The sequence below is a fragment of the Meriones unguiculatus genome, chromosome 11 (assembly GCF_030254825.1).
Source record: "Meriones unguiculatus strain TT.TT164.6M chromosome 11, Bangor_MerUng_6.1, whole genome shotgun sequence".
In the NCBI taxonomy this organism is placed as follows: domain Eukaryota; kingdom Metazoa; phylum Chordata; class Mammalia; order Rodentia; family Muridae; genus Meriones; species Meriones unguiculatus.
This window is the reverse complement of record NC_083359.1, coordinates 78,335,371-78,356,021: the sequence shown is the minus strand read 5'-3', so window position 1 is coordinate 78,356,021 and position 20,651 is coordinate 78,335,371. Positions and strand designations below refer to the sequence as shown.

General features: G+C 47.6%; 1 long non-coding RNA gene across 7 annotated transcripts in view; it reads left to right on the top strand.

Moving 5' to 3' along the window:
- LOC132646375 (uncharacterized) overlaps positions 1 to 20,651 on the top strand; it is a 57,226-nt gene that overhangs the window by 17,886 nt on the left and 18,689 nt on the right. For 4 of the 7 annotated variants that reach the window (XR_009584601.1, XR_009584599.1, XR_009584598.1 and 1 more), the window contains exons 3-4: positions 3,832 to 4,174; positions 4,255 to 10,274. This is a non-coding gene — a long non-coding RNA (uncharacterized LOC132646375). Of the gene's footprint in view, positions 1 to 3,831; positions 4,175 to 4,254; positions 10,275 to 18,313; positions 18,898 to 20,651 lie in introns of those variants that run through there. The other 3 variants (XR_009584602.1, XR_009584597.1, XR_009584600.1) reach the window with 2 other exon arrangements.

The window sequence follows — 20,651 nt, the reverse complement described above, 5'->3', positions numbered from 1 at the left end:
AAGCCCTGGATCTAGGACAGTGATTCTCAACTTGTGGGTTGAGATCCCTTGTGGTTACGATCCCTTGGCGGGGGGTGTCAAATGACCCTTTCAAAGGGGTTGCCTAAGATCATTGGGAAACCCAAATATTTACATTGTGACTCATAACAAAAGCAAAATTACAGTTATGAAGTAGCAACAAAATAATTCTATGGTCGGAGGTCACCAGAACATGAGGTCACGGCATTCGGAAGGTTGAGAACCACTGCTCAAGGGCTTCACTTTTGGCCTCCGTGGGTACCTTAACTCATGTACACATAGCCACACACAGACGCAGAATTAAAAATAAAAAGAAAGGTTTTAAAAAGCTAAGCTGTGAGGGTACACTTTAGTGAGCCAGGCTCTTACTCGACCAATGTGTTTAAGGACCGGTGTCCAGCACTGCAATAAATAAACAAAAATCAGTTAATTAAACTATTTTTTTTAAAGCCATGTGGGTATTTTTTTTTTCTTTACCTCAATGAGAACTTGTGTGAGGCAGCTGCCATGCTCCGCTCTGCAGGAGGCCTTGACCCTGGGTAATTCAGGCTGCAGCCTGCATTCAGGAGCGATGACTAGGAGACTCAGGGGCCCAGGCTCATATTTGACTGTGACTGACAGCTGACATTCTTAACAGAAAAAGAAGATTCCTCTTTTATTTATTTATTTTTTTCCTGGACTCGATTTATAGATCAGGCTGGCCTCAAACTCATAGCGACTCTCCTACCTTCCTGAGCACTGGGATTAAAGGAACGCACCACCATACCCAGCTAAGGTTCCTCTTTTTAAAAAGTAGGGGCCCCATTGCCAGTCAGGAACACATGCCGCGGTATCTGCTGGGACCCAAGCTCTGTCTGTCCTTGTCTCATTTTCAGAATATATGAGGAAAGTAAGAAAGCTACAGACAAGCTACATCTGCTTGGGCTTTCTCTGCTGGTCATCTACGTGACATGCGTGCCCCACACAGCTGCATATACCACCCTCGTGCGCTCAAACACGCATACGCGCAAGCCCACTTGCGAAGCAAACATCCTAGTGAGAAAACCCTGCATCCGTCCTCAACATCACCTGGGAGTTCTAGTAGGGTTTATTCAAAGCAGCTTCCATCCAGACTATAAATAGCAGGCATGTGCCTCTGTAAGCACTACAGCTATTTATTTTTTTAATAGGGGCTCTCGTGTTACAAGGATATCACAGATGACTGAATAATTTATGTAATGATAGATTGTATGGGCTTCGCTCCTTGCCAGTGAGCTCATTCCCAAATGTCTAAAGCAGATAAGGGGAGTAAAAGCTACATCCTGGGGTTCTGTGAGCTGTCAATTTATTTTTCTTAAGAGGAATTCACCATTGCAGCCATATGTATATCTTTGATTTAATGTTATCTCAGCCACAGAGGGCATATCCACGACAGGCAATGCCTTAGTCCCACTGAGCCAGCTCATAGCTGTGCATAAAACAGAGCATGAAAAACACCCAGTAGAATAATAAATTGCCTTCTCTATGCTTGACGATTTTAACAAAAGATGGTGGTGTGTAGGCGTGTGTTTGTTCTCTAAGAAAATATAGGGAAATGAGGGAGTTGGAAAGTGCAGATAAGAAAAATGACCTGGTCGGGTATGTTTCTGGGAGCTTCCATTGTTACCTTCTCAAAGACCCAAACCACAAAAATAAACCATCTTGCGCTTTACAGAGTTACCTTCAGCCACACATAGTAATTAGGTGAGCAGATGCCGCTTGGAAGCCTGGCACAGTTTTACGTCCAGTGTAGTTCTAATGAAGATGAAATTCCATCAAAAGAAAAAGTTTTAAACAGCCAAAAACACTCAGCAGACCCGTACCGCAAGAGGAAAAAGCTGGGTGGCCTGTGACCCGTAGACACTGCCTGATTTCACTCAGGAGGCAGAGGAGCGCAACTCGTACCATGAGACGCACTGCGCTTGGTAATAACAAGAGCCAAGGAGGGGAGTGCAGTGGGTGAATGTTTACATTGGAGGGAGAATTTTGGTAAACTCTTGCCCATCTGTCTCCTAAGGCAACGTTTCTTAGGCTTAGAGTTTTGCGCCCATCGTAAAATACAGATTACTTACATTACAATTCATAACAGCAGCAAAAGTACAGTTATGAAGTAGCAAAGAAATAATTTCATGGTTGGGGGTCAGCACAACCTGAGAACCTCTACTACAGGGTCCGAAGTGAGGTGTGACTCCTCCTGTGTCTGCTGTAGGGAAGTGCCCTGGAGGGAGGTGGATCTCCGTCTCCCGGGACCAGGCAGGCGCAGGGAGGGCTCACAGAGCACTGTCCACACACGCCACAGACTGGAGACAGGCAGCCATGTGCCTGCCAGTGTGGAAAGGGTCAGATCAGAACCGCTCACAGTGCTGAGCAAGGCTGTAAGGCTCATGCACCCTGCTCATAGGCAAAGCGGCTCCCTTCTGTTGGACGTGTGCATAGAGCTGCGAAGAAAAGAAAGGCAGGCGGTCACTGCTCTGAAAGCCAGGATGCTGGTGACTTTAAGAGCGAGAACAGAGGGAGCAGCTGGGAAGAATATACAGGGGCCCTTCTGCACAATGGGGTCGTTCTGTTTCCTGGCCTAGTTGTGACTTTGTGTGTTCCCATTTTATAATTATGCACTAAACTGGACCCACTTGTGTGTGTTGTATTTCATTTATGTACTTATCATAGTACTAAACTCTACAAAGTCCAAAAAAAGAAGGCCCTTACTTCAATGTACCTGCCTTTTACCCTGGAGGCGTGCAGCTCAGCTTAACAGACATTTAAGACAATGCTGCTAATCACAGCCCACAGCTCGGGACCCAGGCACACACACACACACACACACACACACACATCCTGAGAGGCTCTCTGGACCTTACCTCTCACCCATAAAGAGCTCAGGTCTATTTGTGCTCTGTCAAAAACCTACTTTTGAGGAAGCCTTTGTAACATCTTTCACTTAAAAAGAAAATTACAAATTCTCTTCAGGGCCGGGGAATGTAGCTGCGTTGACAGAATGCTTTTGTAGCATGCACAAGGTCCTGAGGTGCAGCCCCCAAAGCAGCAAGGTGGCACATGGCTGTAACCACAGTACTTCGGGAGGCAGAGGCAGGAGGATCAGAAGTCCAGTGCTAACCTCGAAAAGATGCTGAGACCAAGGACAGCCTGGAATACTGAGATTCTGGTCAAAAACAAAAAGTTACTTCAATTTTTTTGTCAAGAATCTAAATTCTTATGAGCTGATTCGGGAGTTACACAGGTCCACCCCAGAGCTAACCACTTAATATTTATGATCCAATTGGGAACTGGATGTGCTGTTCCAGCTGCCCCAAGCCAATAAGAAAACACAGATGACCTTAATGAGCAGAACATACATTGTCCAAAAAGACTTCCAGGAGACCTCAGAAGAGTGTGCACAGGGCTTTGGAGAAATAGTATCACGTGTCCCTGTCTGGGACAAGAGAGACGGGGGCAATCCCAGTGCAAATAGTCAGGCTGGTACCCGTATACAGTAAAGGGAAACGTCAAAAAATCTCACCGTATCGTTGTATGAGTCGAATTGCTATTATGTTTGATTTGTCGTGATTGGGTTTAGTTTGAGTTTATAGCTGTAGAAAAGTCACAAGTCTGTGGGAAGTTTGCCGGTTTTATGGGTGTCATATTCAACTAAGGATCTTAGGAAAATAATTACACCAACCTGGGAATCCCTGAAATACTTGGCAAGATGCCACATGTCACTCAAATCTGAACCACATTGAATTCCATGACCCCTGCTGACCCGTAATGATATCCCGTAATGATATTTCCATTCTGGAGGTTGAACCCTCTTCAAAGCCAGTGGCAGGAGCATCCTAGGGCTTCTGGGACTCCTAACGTCTCATCTGAAGCAGGGACTCTCATCTGGCAGAGCCTTTCCGTTGATACAAGGAAAACGAGTGACTGGCCAATCAGCAGAGGCTGGGGGTTACTGCCAGATACAATGGACGCTAAGGACATCCTCTCCTGCTGAGAAGTGTCTGGACTGTGGCACCCAGGCTGAGAACTCCTGACTCTCTGCTTCAGCCTCTGAAAGAAGATCTACACCTGCCTGGCTTAGTCTGTTACCGTGTTGGATCCATGACTTCATACATGCTGGACAAACACCACCAACCCAGCCCAGGTTAGTATTTTGTCTTTTTAACTGAGCCTCTTTCTGGGTCTTCTCTACACACAGAGTGATTTCTCTCTTGCTGTTTGCAGCTGGTCACCTCAATAGATGTGCTCCATGACCACCAGAATAAACCATCAAAACCATTTAAACGGGTATCAGCAAGAGTATCAAACACATGAACATGGCTTGGAAGAGCCGAAGCGTTTCTATCAACCTCTAAAGTTGACCTCCAGGCCCACATAGTTGTGTTTTTCCATGAGCTTGTGAAGGCTGCTGGGCGGTTCTGGTTGCCTCTTTGTAACCTTTGTCTGTGGGCTACTGTGCAATTCTACATCTGCTCCTGAGGATTTTATGGTCTGTTCTGGGGTCTAACTGCATCTCCCTCTGATTAAGTCCTTGAGATAGCCTCAGTCCTCACCTCGTCATGAACAAGCTGACCCATACACAGTGGCTTGCTCTTTAGGTAGAATTCCTAGGCTGCTAATGAGTGTGAACGGCCTAAGAAGGTAAAAATGGTAGCATTATGGACAGTGACTTCCTAGACAGACTCTCTATGTTTCACTCGCTCTTCCTCTTGCTCGCCAGAATCTAGCAGCTTTCCTCTGTCTTCGAAGCATGGCTTCTTCCTGGCAACAGAACAGCCCTCCATCTTCTGAACAACCACCACAACAAGTACACTTTCACCCTGTGTCAGAAATCTGTGTACCTCTCCCTACCCCTCATTACCCCATAGAGGGTCATGGAGATTTCTCTGGATGAGATTTCATCCTGACAGCCACTGATGATAGGACAGTGACTGGCCCTTGACATTTTAAGACCATGCCCAGGCTTTCTCCATAGCATAGGTCCTGAATTCTGTGTGGAAGAAAGAGGAAGGAAAGGAGGAAAAGGAAAGAGGAGGAAGAGGAAAGAGGGAGGAAGGAGGAGAGTCCTATGCCTTTAGAGCTACACAGATATCATAGCATGTGGCAGATAGGAACCCTGTTCGTTAGTCTGGACTTTGGGGGCTACTGAGAGTCCACCTGCATGAAGAGGTTGGGGCTGCTGGGGCAGAAAGACCTGAGATGTCCATCACTCAGAACCCAGCTGCCAATCTCCTCTCCCTTCAGGCTTGTTGTAATGCCCACCCAACATCCACTGTCCGTGAGGCAGCTTCCTCTCCAGGGTCTGCGGTCTAGCGCAATGGGGGATTGCATGAAGTCCTAGTAGCAAGCGTTTGGGTTAGAGCAGCTCCCTGGAAGGAGAACTCAAAGTGGGGATGGGGAAGAGAGTGGCACGGAAGAAAGCCTGGCATGAGAAGGTGGGCCAGGGGCAGGAAGGGTCCTAAGTGCTGCTGGAAAGCCAGTAGGATACTGGGTAATGCATTCACCAGGCCGGGACTGGCACTAATAGGGTCCTGGGCATGTTTTAGGCCTGGGGTAGAAGAATGAAGATCACTTCCTAAAATTAAGGTCATTAGGTGAACCAAGCCATGTGTGGTGGCTTGTGCCTGTAATCCCTGAAGGACAATTGCCATGAATTTAAGGCCAATCTGTGCTACAGAATGAGACAGTCTCCCTGCTGCCTCTCGCCCTTCCCCACACACACAAATTGAGCAGGTGTGCCTCAGCAATCTCTCGGGGCCACCACAGGCTTAAAATCCATGATGTTCAGACTTGGTTGGAAGGAGATAATAAATAGCTGTGGCTAGTCTCCAACCTTGCCATGTAGCCATACTCTGGAGCTCAACTGATAGCCTAAGCAAGAGGCAATCCAGATCCCCACCATGCTCCAGCACAAGGCAAGTTTCTGCCTGCTTCTGTGGAGGAGACAGCGAAGCGTGGCCTCTGTACTTCCGGTTCAGCCAGAAGCTAACTTTAGCTTCATAGGAGCATATGCAAAACCATGATGGCGGCCTCTTTCCACCCTGCACCTGTGGGTATTTGAATGTCTGTACTGCTGGCATGTTCTGGGGCTGAAAACCTCTCAGACTCTGAAACTCTTTGTTCCCTTGGCAACCAGCTCATACCCTCCCACCCCTCAGGCAAAGCTGTTCTTCGGTCTCCCCCCTGTATGTGGGCCCCACTGCCAGGAGAGGCCCCACAAGAGCTGCAGTTTGGGGCAGGGTAGAGTTTTGGGAAGCTTTCTGTGGTCCCTGTTGGGTGGGATAGAGTCAGGTCAGGAACTAGAATTCCAGTTTGTCCCTTATCCTCCCTCCCCACTCCTGACTGCTAGCCTTTTGTTCTTGTCATGGCTCATTAGTTCTCCAAACAGAGGTTGAACAAGGAGAAAAATGGGGAAGCAAATACCTCTAGCAAAAGATCTGGTAGGGAAGGAAGTTAAAACCAATCATCATGAGATTTCAGTTACCCCACCCACTGGCCTCTGGTTGGTGTGCAGCCAGGGGCCAGAATTAAACGCTGCATGGGGACCCGAAACATATCTTATGCCCGCTATAGAGTTCTTGATCTCCAATTTGAAAGCACTTGAGCCAGGAGTCAGGATGCTGTATCAGGGCTCGTTCACTGGAGGAGAGCACCCGACTGAGTGGGGAATCTTCCTGGCACCAGGAGGGTATAAAGGGTTGAGCTGCGGGCATGGAGAGCATACGAGAGGCAAGGAAGCAATCTTCCACATCACTCCCTGGAAGAACGCCAGGGTCTTGATGTGTGGGCCAGAGGAATTACTGCGCTTTAGAGGAACATCAAGGAACAGATCTGAGCCGTGGGAAGAGGCCAAACAGTAAAGCCCCAAGTGCCCCTCTGGCAACAAAGGTGGGCCTAGCTGCCAGGAACAGCAGGTCCAGAGTTGTTGCTCTCTCCTTTCCGCCTCCCTTGTTCTTCCTCCTCACTGTACTGCCAGTCAGAATAAGACACCGAAGCTCATCAGCATGAGCTGCATAGGTCTAGAATCCCAATGGTCCACTAAAAAGTGGCCTGGGAACAAGGGAGTGCCACAATAAATGGAAAGGCAAGGAGCCTGAGCTAAGCCTTATCAGCCCGAGTGCTGGGCAGAAACTACTGCCCCTGCCCGAAGCCCAGTGCCTTACCACAGGAATCAGTCAAGTCTTTGGCCTCTCAAGAGAGCAACTTTCTCCTAAGGAGGAGCTGCTGATTCCATGTTCCTGGAATTCTGACAGAAATCATGAACATCAGTTGAGTTCCTACCTAGAAAATCATACCTCTGATTTGATACCCTATACATCACCATATCTTTTGTATACAGCAGGCACTTATCTGGGAGATACAGCTCAAGCCATTTTTGACAGTTCTACAACCCATAGGGCACAAGAACTTGGGATGCCACTATCCAGATCAACAGCACAGCACCAGCAAGCCGTGACCTGGAGAAATGGACACGAAGCTCTATGTCAAACCCTTCCCATAAGGGACTTTCCACACTGATGGCCTTTGCTAGGAAGCTTTCATTGCTTTGCTGATGGGGCCTTTAAGTGGAAGGTACTGGAGCAGATGTGTTGTCACGATTTCATGTATGTAAAGCACAGCACCAAGTATTGACCAGCAGAACAAGCACAAGAAATAAGTTCCCCAGACACCACCTAGAGAAGAAGAGTGGGAGTTCCACTGTGGACAGTGTGTTTGGAGAAGTTGAAATGGAAAAGAAAATATACTTTTGAAACAACCATTTCCAGGCTGGGGATGTAGCTCAGTTAGGGGACTGCTAGCTTAGCTTGCACAAAGCCATGGCTCTAAGTCCCAGCGCTGCATAAAATTGATCACGGTGGTACATGCCTTTAATTTTAGCAGTAGAGAGAAGCAGAAGGGCACCAGGCTGCAGAGTGAGTGTGAGGCCAGCCTGGGCTCTTTATAAGACCCCCATCTCATAATGGAGGAGGAGGAGAGGAAGAACTATTTCTTCTTGCAAACCATTAAAGCAAGCAGATCAACTGCTTGAGTTCCAAAACATACGATTTGTCCCCAGGCCCATGGATGAGAAGATGTCACGTGGCTATGAAAACATGCAAATGCTGAGGAAATGGACACTTGCTCCTTACATGGCATTGTAGTGCTGCCTTCCCTCACGTGGCTGCCCCTCAGGCCCACGAGGATTTATTTACGAGACAAGAATTATTATCTTCATTTCACAGATGAAAAGAGCATCAGTTGGGAACTTCTCAAAAGCTTCCCTCTTTCTGAGGGGGCAGAGCTGGGGTTAGAGCCTGGGTGATCTAGCTTTAGATAATTGAATAGGGCTCTTCTAGCTATGCCGGGGGGGGGGGGGGCGTTAAGTTTGTACGTACCAGGAGATTTTCAGAGAGGAAGGGCAGGCTGGCTTCTCTGGGCCCAGCTTGCATCGGAGGAGCTAGGATTTTCCCTGTTCTGTATATGAGAAGTTTCAATGCATGTAAGGTATTTTTTGTGTATGAGAAGTTTCGATGTATATAAGATTTTGTTTAAACCTTGGAAAGTTTAAAATAAATTGAAAGCTCACTGACCTTCACAGTAAGTGCTCTAGCCTTCAGCCACAACCCGGGCAGCCTCACTTGGGCTGCATACAAGGCAGAGAGGGGTGGCAGCACCAGCCTGACGGCTCAGTCACTTCCAGGGAGCTCCGGGCATGCTGACCACCCCATCCTGCTTTAGAACTTCTTTCGTGTGTTCCCCAAAGGTATGTGTGTTGGAGGCTAGTCTGATGCTTGTTACTGGCCCTCAAGATCTGGTTACACCTATCCTTGTTTTGTAAACCTGCCTAAGACATACCTGATTGGTTGATTAAATGGCATTGGTTGGGGCCTGGGAGACGGATGGTGAGGATATTGAGACAGGCGTAGGTGAAACAGCTGCCTGGCCCAAGGTAAATAAGGCAATTATAAAATCGAACAGGTGTCTGTGTCTTATTACTTGTGGTAGCAAGTTAGATAATACCACTGTGGTTATCTTAAGGCTAATAACAAATATTGGCTAGCCCAACACACACTGTTTGTTTGTTTACTACAACAGTATTTCTACAAAGTGTACCCCGCCAAGGAGCAGTGTTTGGAGGCTGTATTGGTTACTTTTGTTGCTGTGACAAAATATAGAACAAAAACAGCTTGAGGAAGGCAAAGCTTACTTTTGCCTCATGGTTTGAGCGTACAAATACATCCTGGCAGAAAGGCATGGTGGCTGGGGAATGAGGCTACGGGTGGCTACATTGTGTCTGCTGTCAGAAAGCGGAGAAATGCGACATTCAGCTGGCTTCCTCCTTTCCTCATTCAGGGACAGCAGCCTACAAGGTGGTGCTGTCCACTCTCAGGGTAGTTCTCTCTCCTCGGCTGAACATCTCTGCAGGGTCTGCCGCTGCTACCAGCAGGTCTGGCTTGTGGGTGATTCCGAAGGCTGTCGAGCTGACGATGAAGACTGACCGTCACGGAGGTACTGGAGCCTTTAAGAGGCAAGCTAGGCAGAAGGTAGTTAGGTCATGGAGGAGTGCCCCAGGACAGGATTCATTGGTCCGAGGAGTGGGCTGGTTCTCGTGGCAACAGGATGCTGTTCACTGAGGTTATGCCACGTTGTTGACTCCAGTGGATTTTCCTTGCCCAGGATTTTCCTTGCCCACAGTGGCTTTCCTTTCCTCTTCTCTGTTGAGTTGTGCTGCAGCCCGGGGCCCTCGCCAGGACACCAGCACTATTTGGACCCTCCAGCCACCAGAGTCATGAGCCCAGGAGGCTTGTTTACTTACTGAGTTAATCAGCCCCAGGTATCTCATTAAAACAACACGAAATGGACTAACAGGAGAGGGAAGAAAACATGGACTTGTCAGTTTGAATGAAGGGTTTGTGGACTGACATTACGGGGTGCCGTCTGGTCAGCTCTGTGGATCTTTCCCAGATATATCTAAGGCCAATTGGTTCGTAACCTGCCCAAACATAACCAACTTCTGAAGCAGAGCTTCCAAGTTCCTCTAGGCCTAGCCTTCAGTGGCATTCGTGTTTAGTCTGAGAATTGGCTTGCTTGGACACATCCATTTTCCACGGGGCAAGGACACACAGCATGTCCTCATGGACGCCATAATCCCTAAAATATCCACGATGGCTTGTAAATGGTTTGAAGGTTCCCTACGATGGATCATGTATTAGAAACTTTGTCTCCAAGTGTGGCGAGGCTGACAGCACTGGAACCATTAAGAGGTGAGGCCTGACAGGGGATATTTGGGTTGCTGGGGGTGTTGAACTCAGAAGACATTAACACATATCTCACAGACTGGGCATTCTCTGTGGTCTCTGGCTTCCTGTCTGGCCCTGCAATCTCTTATTTTGGGGTGCACTGCTACATCCACCACAGTGTGAGGTAACTGAGAGAGTCCTTCCCAAAGACAAACAGATCTGCCTTCCTGATCGTGGACTTTCAGCCTCCAAAGCAGTCAGCCAGTTAGACCTCCTCTTGTCAGCTTTCAGACCTAAAGAGCTGACACAGGTTCCCCGCCCTTAGTCCCAGCTAGCTACTTTTACAAGCCTCTGCCTTTTCTCCAGCTGTTATTTCAATCTGGGAACCCTGTGTTCACCTGCTGGTGTCAGCTTCCCAATAGCTCTTTAGGAACAGCCTCCTGATCTTCACCCAGCTCCCAGATGGCAAATATTTGGATTTCCCAAAGGTCTGTTGTAGTCAGGACACAGGGAAATCATTTAAGGTTGGTTGTTTTTTTTCTCCCCGATGCAGAAAAAAGACCTGACATCCTAAATACATCCCTTCATTTGCATTTTGTGGTTGTGACTTGGTTTATATCATTTGCTACTGTGACCCTCTCCTTAACCTATGATGGCAGAGAGATGGCAGACAGATTCGATTCCTATCCTTGTTTTGCTTACTTTGACGTGGGGCAGCTGAGGAAGTGTGGCTTCTGCAGGTAAAATCGAACTACAGTGAACAGAATTCCACATGCGAGCGGGAGGGACGGCTCAGCAGTTAAGACTGATTCCTGCTCTGCCAGGGGATTTGGGTTCAGTGTCCAGCGCTTACATCAGGCAGCTCCCAAGCACAAAGGGGTAGGATGTTCTCTTCTGGCCTCTGCAAACCCATACACAGACACACAGTGCACAAAATTAAAAATTAAATTTAAATAAACTCTTTTTCAAAAAAGTTGCACATAAAGCAGTGGAGCCAGAGCATGTATCCAGAGCCTGCATCCAGAGGCCAAGGCAGAGCTTCCCTGGCTAGTGGAAAGAGGACAACCGCTGCTTAGAGCAGAATTTAATACCATAGAGGCACACCATATGTGCCAAAGGGAGATGAACTCACAGGGAGAAAGAAAGGCAATGGAAACTATCACTCCTTGTCAAGTACTCTCTTGTTGAGCAAGAAACAGGAAGTGTACACTCCAGGGTGGAAAAGGGTGAAGCACAGGTGTCAAAGGCGCTCAGGGCTCCAAGCCAGGTGGCAAACGAGGCCCAGCCTGGGCAGTCAGTGGCTGCTTCATGAGCAGCCTGTAGCGGAGGCTTGCTCAGATCTCTGGAACCCGGAGAGGCAGAGGTGGGAGGCTGGTTTTATCTCAGAGGACAAAATGGCTGCTTTGGGAACAACTGGCTGCTTGCTCTGGCAAATGGGCACAGCAGTGGGTGGAGCGAAGCTAGAATCTTAAGATGGTGGCAGGGATTTGTTCTGACACAATGGTAAATATTGGAAGCTTGAGGAGGCCACCAGTATGTGGCTGGCTGACCAGCAGCCAAGCCCCGGAAGTTCATTGGCAAATCCTTCCTTCCCCAGAATAAATAAGTCTCAGGCAGTCATAGTGGAAAGCTAATGGTAGCACAGAACACATTGCACCTTCTAAACTTATAAATATATCAGAAATTTGTAAACTTTAGACAGTGGGAGGGTTTTCAAGGGTGAATGTGTTTGATTCGCTGGGGCTAAGGTGCCAGGGATACTTCATTTACATGTAACGACGCAGCCCTATCGTAAGAGAAGGAAAGCAGAACTTAACTATTCTATGGGTGAGGGGAGACCTCTGAGACATGTCAGAGACAGTCCCCATTCTCATTACTAAGGAACCCACTTGGACACTGAGCTGCCATGGGCTACATCTGTGCAGGGGTATGCTTAAAGGTGTGTTTAAAGGTCATTTGCTGAAAGCTAAGGCCTCAAAAGGGTGGGGTATTTCCAGGAATCCTCAGGTACTTTCTGAACAAGTTTCTTATCAAGAAAGAGTCAGGCCTGTACTCTTCCCTGAGGGCTATGTGACTCTCCTTAGGAGATCTGGGGTTCCCCAGACCAGGCAGAGAAAGAACCCAGCTGAGAAAGGGAGTCTGTCATCTAGAACCCAGCTCAGAAGCTATCTGGAAATGCCAGCCTCAGACCTTAATAGCAGAGTCCCTCAGGAAACAACAGCTGTGTACAATGATCTTGCAAGGCAAGGCACAAAGATATCTTAACAATAAGGATACCCAGTGGTAAGTTAGATGTGGTAGTACAGACCTGAAGTCCCAGCTCCCGAGAGGCTGAAGCACTTAGACTGCAGTGAGTTTGAGGCCAGTATGGGATGCAGAATGAGACCCTGCCAATAACCCAATTATGAGGGTTTCAAGAAAGAATATTATAGAGAATGCTCAAAGACTTGAAAATACTTACATTTAGAACCCTCAGTGAGATAAATGAAGAAATGACACTCTTTAAAAAAGGAAGCACGCTAGCCTAAAATAAACATAACCAGTGAAGTGAAAGATCTCTGCAGGAAGACTTTAAAACAGTGGAGAATTGAGGAAGATACTAGAAGTTGAAAAGACATCCCCAATGCCCAAGGATTGGTAGAGACAACAGAGTGCACTTATAAGTGGATATTAGACATATAATGTAGGATAATCATACTGAAATCTGTGCACCTAACGAAGCTAATCAAGGAAGTCCCTGGGTAAGATGCTCAATCCTTACTCAGAAAGGCAAACAGGATGGACATCAGAAGAGGGAGAAAACAGGCAACAGGACAGGAGCCTACCACAGAGGCCTTCTGAAAGAATCTTCCCTGCAGGGTATCAAAGCAGAGGCTGAGACTTATAGCCAGACTTTGGGCAGAGTGCAGGGAATCTTATGAAAGAAGGGGGAGACAGAAAGACCTGGAGGGGAGAGGAGCTCCACAAGGAGAGAGAGAGAGAGAAAAAAATGAGCCCAGGGGTCTTTTCTGAGACTGATAGTCCAACTAAAGACCACTTGTGGAGATAACCTAGAACCCCTGCACAGATGTAGCCCATGGTAGCTCAGTGTCCAAGTGGGTTCCCTAGTAATGGGAAGAGGGACTGTCTCTGACATGTCTCAGTGTCTAGCTCTTTGATCACCTCCACCTGAGTGAGGAGCAGCCTTACCAGGCCACAGAGGAAGACAATGCAGCCAGTCCTGATGAGACCTGATAGATTAGGATCAGAGGGAAGGGGAGGAGGACCTCCCCCATCAGTGAACTAGGGAAGGGGCATAGGAGGAGAAGAGGGAGGGAAGGATTGGGAGGGGATGAGGGAGGGGGATACAGCTGGGATAAAAGTTAAATAAACTGAATTAATATAAAAATAAATTAATTAAAAAATCGTTATCATATCAAAAGTCATCTACAGATTGAAAACTATGCTACCGATTAAGTTCCAATGCCATTCTTTATATAAATAGGAGGAAAACCTTAAAACAAATAGAAGGAAATGAAAGACCATGGATAGCCAGAACAATCCTAGAAAAACAAAACAAAAACCCAAACCAACTAGCTATCCCCATGCTTGATTTCTCAGTATATCATGGAACCAAACTGACAAAAATTGGGCGACACTGGCACAAAAACACACATAAGCATTAATGGAGCTGGAGACCAGTCTCAGAAAGACAAGTATCCTGTTTCTTCTTATTTGTGTCCATAGATTTTACATAGACCCAGAAAATTTTTGTTGTTGTTGTTTGGTTTGGTGTTTTGAGACAGGGTCTCTCTATGTAGCCCTGGCTGTCTTGGAACTCACTTTATAAACCAGGCTGGTCTCAAATTCAGAGATCTGCCTGCCTCTGCCCCCAAAGGGGTTGGTTGGAATTAAAGGTGTGTGCCACCACTTCCAAGCTGTCAGACACGTGGACTCAAACATGAAAGTAGAACAAAGGGGACGAAACCAGGACTAAGAAGAGGGGCGTGGGGTGAGAAAAGAGGGGGGACAAAAGGGAGTGTGTTCAGTACATGATCTACACGTGTGCTAAAGCTTAACATGAGCAAAACAAAAGTGAAGGCTGGAAACGTTCTCTCACATGTATGGGTGTGCACAAATATGCAAATACAACCTGCAGAGTCCATTCTTGTCTTTCATGTGTGTACGGCTTCAGGACTGACAGCTCTGCATTGGATAACCTAATAAGGGATTATCTCCAGGAGGGGAGGATCCTCCCTCTGTCAGCAGTCATTGGTGTGTTTGCAAACAGCTCTTTCTGGGAGTTTTGATTTATAAATGTGTTTTTATGCCCGAGTGGAAAAGGAAATGAATGTGTGCCACTGATACACAATGCCTCTTAGTGGTTCCATGGAAGCGCGGGTGAGCATGAAACCGTAGAAAACAAAACGCAGCCTCTGAGTGACGGATTCTGAGCAAAGCACAGTGGAGGAGACTGTTAAACTAGAGTAAGGAATTCATCTAGGCTGCAGCAGTGATGCAGAGGTGATGAACACCGAGAGCGAGAGCGGCAAACCTCTGGTTATGGCCAGGGGCCTCTGGAAAGGCTGGTCAGGGGAGATCTGAGGGCAGCAACCAGACCGAATGGTGCTGCTGTGAACGTAAACAGAAAGAGATCTGTGCGCACACGGTGGTCGGAGCAGCGAACTGTCTGAGCTGCTTCAAGGATTAAGGAGAATAACATAAAAGCGCCAAGCTAGTGCCTGATACAGTAACGGAGGGTGTGGCTCTCTCTTACTTCTCCTAGGAATCTGAGGGAACTGAATTCTTACTACTTCTGTGTTGGGGGGTGGGAGTGGGTCGGCTTTGGGAACCCTCCTGGTTACCAGCACCTTACTGAGGGGATTTCAGTTGGCTGCTTATCTCTGGATCCAGTAACCTTGGGCTTAGTTCTCGGTGACAGAGAGCCTGACCCTCTTTCTCCTCCAGCTCTCTCCCTTGAGAGCACACGCTGTTTTCCCAGCTAGCAGTAACTAAACAAAGCCAGTCTCATCCAGATTTTCAAAATGTGGAGATGACATTGCGAATATTCAGGCAGCCCGGCCAGTAGACTTTTTTTTTTTTCTTCCAAAGCTCAATATTCCGTCCGCGTGGCTCTCACTCAGTATCTCTTCCCTTTATGTCGTGCCTGAGGCGCAAGAGAACTCCTGGCAGAGACCATGAGGGGTGGGGGAGAAGCTCTGTCCTTCTGATCACTAAGCCCTTTCCACTCCTAGCCCTGGTGACAACATCCTCTAAAGAAAAGCACAAACAAGGCTTGACTCCCAGTAAGCAGCAACAAAATGTTCCATCAGGCAAAGAGCGGCTTCTCCGGCTGTGGGAATGTGAGGAACTGGATTGCATTCAAAGCAAATTCCCCCAGAGTGATAGAGCTAAGTCCTGAGGGGACTCGGCGACATTGAAAATTCCATACTGTGAAAGAGAGGGTGGGGTGGGCTCCCTGCCAAGGCCAGCGGGTGGCAGCTGGGTATCCTAGAAACTGAGCCAGGAAGGGATGTGCGACAGACGTGAGCGAGTTGGCAGTTTAGCAGTCCCTCGGGTGAAGCAGATAAAGGAGTCTGTGATGCTCCGTGGAAGGGAAGTTTGTGTTTGTTTTTCTAACCAAAGAGAAAACATGTTCCACCCTCTGAGTCCTTGGTCAGGAAACAGTTGTTTGCAGAAGGAAGAAGAAATACCCTTTTGCTGGCTGACACTGGGGCTCCTGCATTCACCTCCCAAGGGGCAATGCACGCTAATCTTTCTTTTTCTCCCAAGGGCCACTGGGTGTTCAGGCGCTACCCCCAATTTATCAATCTTGCCTGGGCAGCTCCATCCCGCCCTCATCAGCACAACTGCCCCACACTAGGAAATCTGTAAAACATGTCTCGCCTCCGTTACTTGGAGTTCTTCCCTTCTTTTTTTTTTTTTTTTTTTCTCCCAAAACTGCACATCTCACCAAGTATGAATTATTTAAAAGAAAACCATTCAGGAACTGAGCATTCAAACTTGGGCTCACTGGGGGTAAATGATCATGCTCAGAATGGGAAGAGGAACTGTGGGATAAACAGGAGGACTTTTTGATGTCCTCTCACATTCCAGGATGCATCTTTCTCCTAGCTGAAGGAGGCTGCAGAGGGAGGTGGGGTTCCTCAGGTCACGTCAGAAACAAAGCAGGTGTTGAGAGGAGGGCAGGAAGGAAATCGGTGCTCACCAACTCCGCGGCAAGCCCCTGTGAGCTGGGCCACTGTCCTGGGGGGCCTTCATGTATGTTTCACTTTCACACTGTTCATCCCATGCCCATATGCAGCTTAGTGAGATTCCAGTCCAAGTGATAAGAGGGGAGGAGAGAGTATCAGAAGTTTCACATTGAGAGTGGGGGAGGGGCACAGTGTCCAGTCCTTTCATCTCAGCCCTTAGGAGGACTGGGACAGGAGGACTGTGAGTTTGAGGCCAGCCTGGTGTGTCTCTAAAAGAAACCAAAATGAAACAAGAAAACCCAGTTGACAGTGGGACACTGCTTAGTGAGGTGTGTTTGTCAGACAAGGCCCCCAAGTGCAGTAGGCAGTTAACAGGTTAACTTAACTAAACCTGTTAAGTTAATGCAGGGCACTAAACAAAGCAATGAAGTGGCCCCTTTTCATAGGGACCAGCGCTCTGCCTTAATCTCACCATGTAAGCAGCCACCAACCCACAGAGACTGCCAGAGCCTGTCTGAACAGCCAGTTAAGAGTCTCACAGCTAATGCCTCCTAAAGCTGGTGCCTCAGTATAATTAGAAGCACCGAGTTGGCCTGTGTTCTTTCTTCTCGCCTCTGCCACTTACAACTTTTGAAATATCCGTGCTGTTTAGAGTCAGCTCTTTCATATGACTCTAACCCATGATCCTTTGTAACATTCAGAAGAGTACCCTGAAGGCAGAAGACTTCCGGGCAGCTAACTGTCAGAGCCTCTCTCTCTCCCTTCTGCCTCCACCCTAATAAAAAAGGCCTTACAGTTCCCATGCTCTCCTTTACACAATCCCCACAGAGCGGGAGATTTGGAGAATGAGAATAGAAATCACCTGTTTACCTTGTACTGGAAAAACAGCAATTAAGTCAAACTAGAAATTAGTATTTACTGGTTGCATGTGAGCTTTCGAAGGAAGTTCAGTCAGAACATACGGAACAGCTGGACACAAGATGGCCTATGTATTAGGTGCTCACTTGTGTAGGGACACGTTAAAAAGGGGCGCAGAGGAGATTCAGAACTCCAAGGCAGCCTCTGAGCTTAACCAGTCATTCATTCTGACTTTGAGTGCCTTGGCTGGGGACGAGAAGAGCTCTCTACTTGTCTTCTTGATGCGGCTCCTGGGTGCCGTGCCCAGCCTCCCCACTCCCTGGCCTACACCTGTGAGCAGCCGCCAGCTCAGCAGCTGTTACAACTCAGCTACTGCGCTTCTATTTTAATCAGAGCAAATTACTTTTGACCAAACTAGCATTTCCGGATACAATCTACATCACCTGACCTCTTTCCATTAATGAGAGATGGCCCCCTCTGTTCTTTCTCTATTTGTGAGACGCTAACTTATCCTGACCAGTAGTATTATGCTAACTACATAAGCGCTATTGCTCTTTTTCAGGCAATTTTGATTATAAGAACTCTTGAAAATGCAGTGAAAGAGAGAACAAAATAGAGCAGACAGGTAATTAGGAAGATTACAAAAGTCCTTTCCCAGGCCTAAGAAAGAACATTCTAGGTGTGAGAATTTGGGTCTTTGTATTACATTGTGTTTTCATCTGGGCCAGGTGAAAGTTTCTTCAGTTCGGTGGGGTAAAATCTCAGAAGACTATACCATGGCCAGGAAGATATGTGAGTAAAATGGGAGGGGTTCCTGTACAGTCGTGGCAGTGAGGACTGTGGATTCTCTGGAGGAGCTGCCTGCCTCCATGCCAGTCACTTGTGACATAGGGAATAAGCCACAGTGTAGCCAGTGAAGACAGAATTCTGGGCTAAGTACCCTGATTTTTAAGTGGCTGTAGAGTGTTTATTTAAAGAAGTACTGATCTGGGTCAAATAACTTTCCCTTAGGCTACTGTCTAGCAGAGCACCTAAAGACACTCTGGTGTGTTCCCGGATCCATTCTCACGGCTCAACATAATACTCCTGACCCGAGATGGGGAAGTCCCTCAAGTCCAACCAGTTTCCAGCAGATGGTGGATGTCGTCTGGCTCAATTCCATTCTGACACTACCTGGAGGTAGCCTCAGATCCCACGGGTCTGAGCCACGGTCACCACTTCAGCTGCCCTAGTTGTTCTCACGTCCTAAGTTGTAACATGTCTCACCAACTAGCCCTGGCTGATTTTATGACAATTTGACACAAGTTAGAGTAGATGCCTCCATAAGATCCAGCTGTAAGGCAAGCCTGCATAGCATTTTCTTAATTAGGGATTGATTCGGGAGGGCCCAGTCCATTGTGGGTGGGGCCATCCCTGGGCTGGTGGTCTTAGGCTCTGTAAAGAAAGGAGACTGAGGAAGCCAGTAAACAGCACCCCTCCATGGCCTCTACATCTGCTCCTGCTGCCAGATTCCCATCCTGTTTGAGTCCCTGTACTGACTTTCTTCAGTGGTGGACAGTGATGTGGAAGAGTAAGCCAAATAAACCCTTCCCTCCCCAACTTGCTTTGTAGTCATGGTTTGTTTGTTTTTTTTTTATTACAGTAATTGAATCCCTAACTATAACACTCCCTTTCCAAATTTTACAATAAGGTCCTCAGTTGGAATAAGAGCCTTAGTTTTCCAGAAGCCATTGGTTGAAGGCCTCTCTCAGCTTTTTGCTATATGGGTCTTCACATAAGGTGATTTATGATATAGCTACAGGCTTCATTAGACTCAGCAAGGGCACACACCTTTAATCCCTTGAGCAGAAGAAGCAGGCAGATCTCTGTGAGTTTGAGGCCAGCCTGGTCTACAGATGAGTTCCAGAACAGCCAAGCCTACACTGAGAAACCCTGTCTCAAAAAACCAAAGAGGTGTGTGTGTGTGTGTGTGTAAAATCAGCAAGGAAACTTCAGGCCTTGCAAGTTAATATTCAGCCCTAACAAACTGAAAATGCAATTCTTAACACTGTAAGAGATTTGAGGTCACCAAGAAAGCTACTGTCCCTAAAACTGGAGAATGTCAAGTAGATGCAGGGAATCTCATTTTACACACCAAGCAGGCACTCGTCAGTAGAACTGTCTTTAGGAGGCGCAGTGCCAGGGAGGAGAGATCCGCACAGTGTTTGATGAACAAGTCAGAGAGTCAACCGCTCAAGGGGAGACTCCCGACATCAGAGGCCACTGTTTCTGCGGGGATTAGCCTCAAGGAAGGATCTCAATGAGATTCCCACTTTACACATCAGAGAAAAAAGCCCTCAGGCTTCCAGAGGAGGAGGAGAGAAACCATTTTGAACTACGCCAGTGTATTCTGTTAACGAGGCCTTCCCTCAGGAGAAGCCAACTAGAGAGTAAGCAGCTAGGGCTGTGTCAGAGTTTAACGGATCTCACGGAAACTGCCGCAGCGACTCAGGGGACCCCGACAAAGGTCACAGAGAAACTAGTGTTCCTAAAATTGAAGAGCCGGTTAGGTAGGTAGATACAGAAAACCACAACTTCTCTCCCAGGACAGACAGTGGGGATGGCTGCGCTGAGAGGCTAGTGGGGTTCGCAGGGCTGAGGCAACAGCACTGAAGGACCCAACCCTGGAACTGCAGCTCCTTCCTCCCGGTTGCCTACCTGCTTGCTACGAAAGGCCCATCGCCAGTATTTCCTTCTACCCAGTACGCATCCCGCCATCAAGGCAAAATCACAAGGCTCGCTAAAAAGCTTTTGTAAAAGTTTTAAAAAAACAGAACAATCCCCAGAACCAGATATGGGGAGATACTGGAATGATCAGAATGGGAATTTTAAATAGGTATTGTTGGTAAACTGAAGACTCTCAACAGCAGAGTAGAGAGGCTGCAAAAGCCTCTCTACTAGCATGAGACTAGCATGTGGAGAGAGGCAGAAATCCTAGGGAGATTCCAAAAGAAAACGGAGGCAGAGACAGACATTGCCTATGGCGGGCTCACTGGGAACCTGGACACAGCCGAGGAAAGGACCTCCGAGCACTGGACTACCGAAAGGAAGACCGTGGGGTGAAGGGCAGAGAGAACCGCTTTGGAAAACCAGACTACAAATGTGTACATACACATTCTCCCGGGGGATCTGGCCAAGTGGGCCTCCCTCCCCTCTTACGTACAGAAGACGGCTGGCGCCATTCTTCCATTTCTACTTTCTTTTTTGTGAGTTCTTGAGCAATACGCTATGCGTTTGTGAGATCTTTTTTTTTTCAACTGATGTCTATCAGTTTTCTTTTTATCACACGCAGGAATCTAAGGCTTAGGTA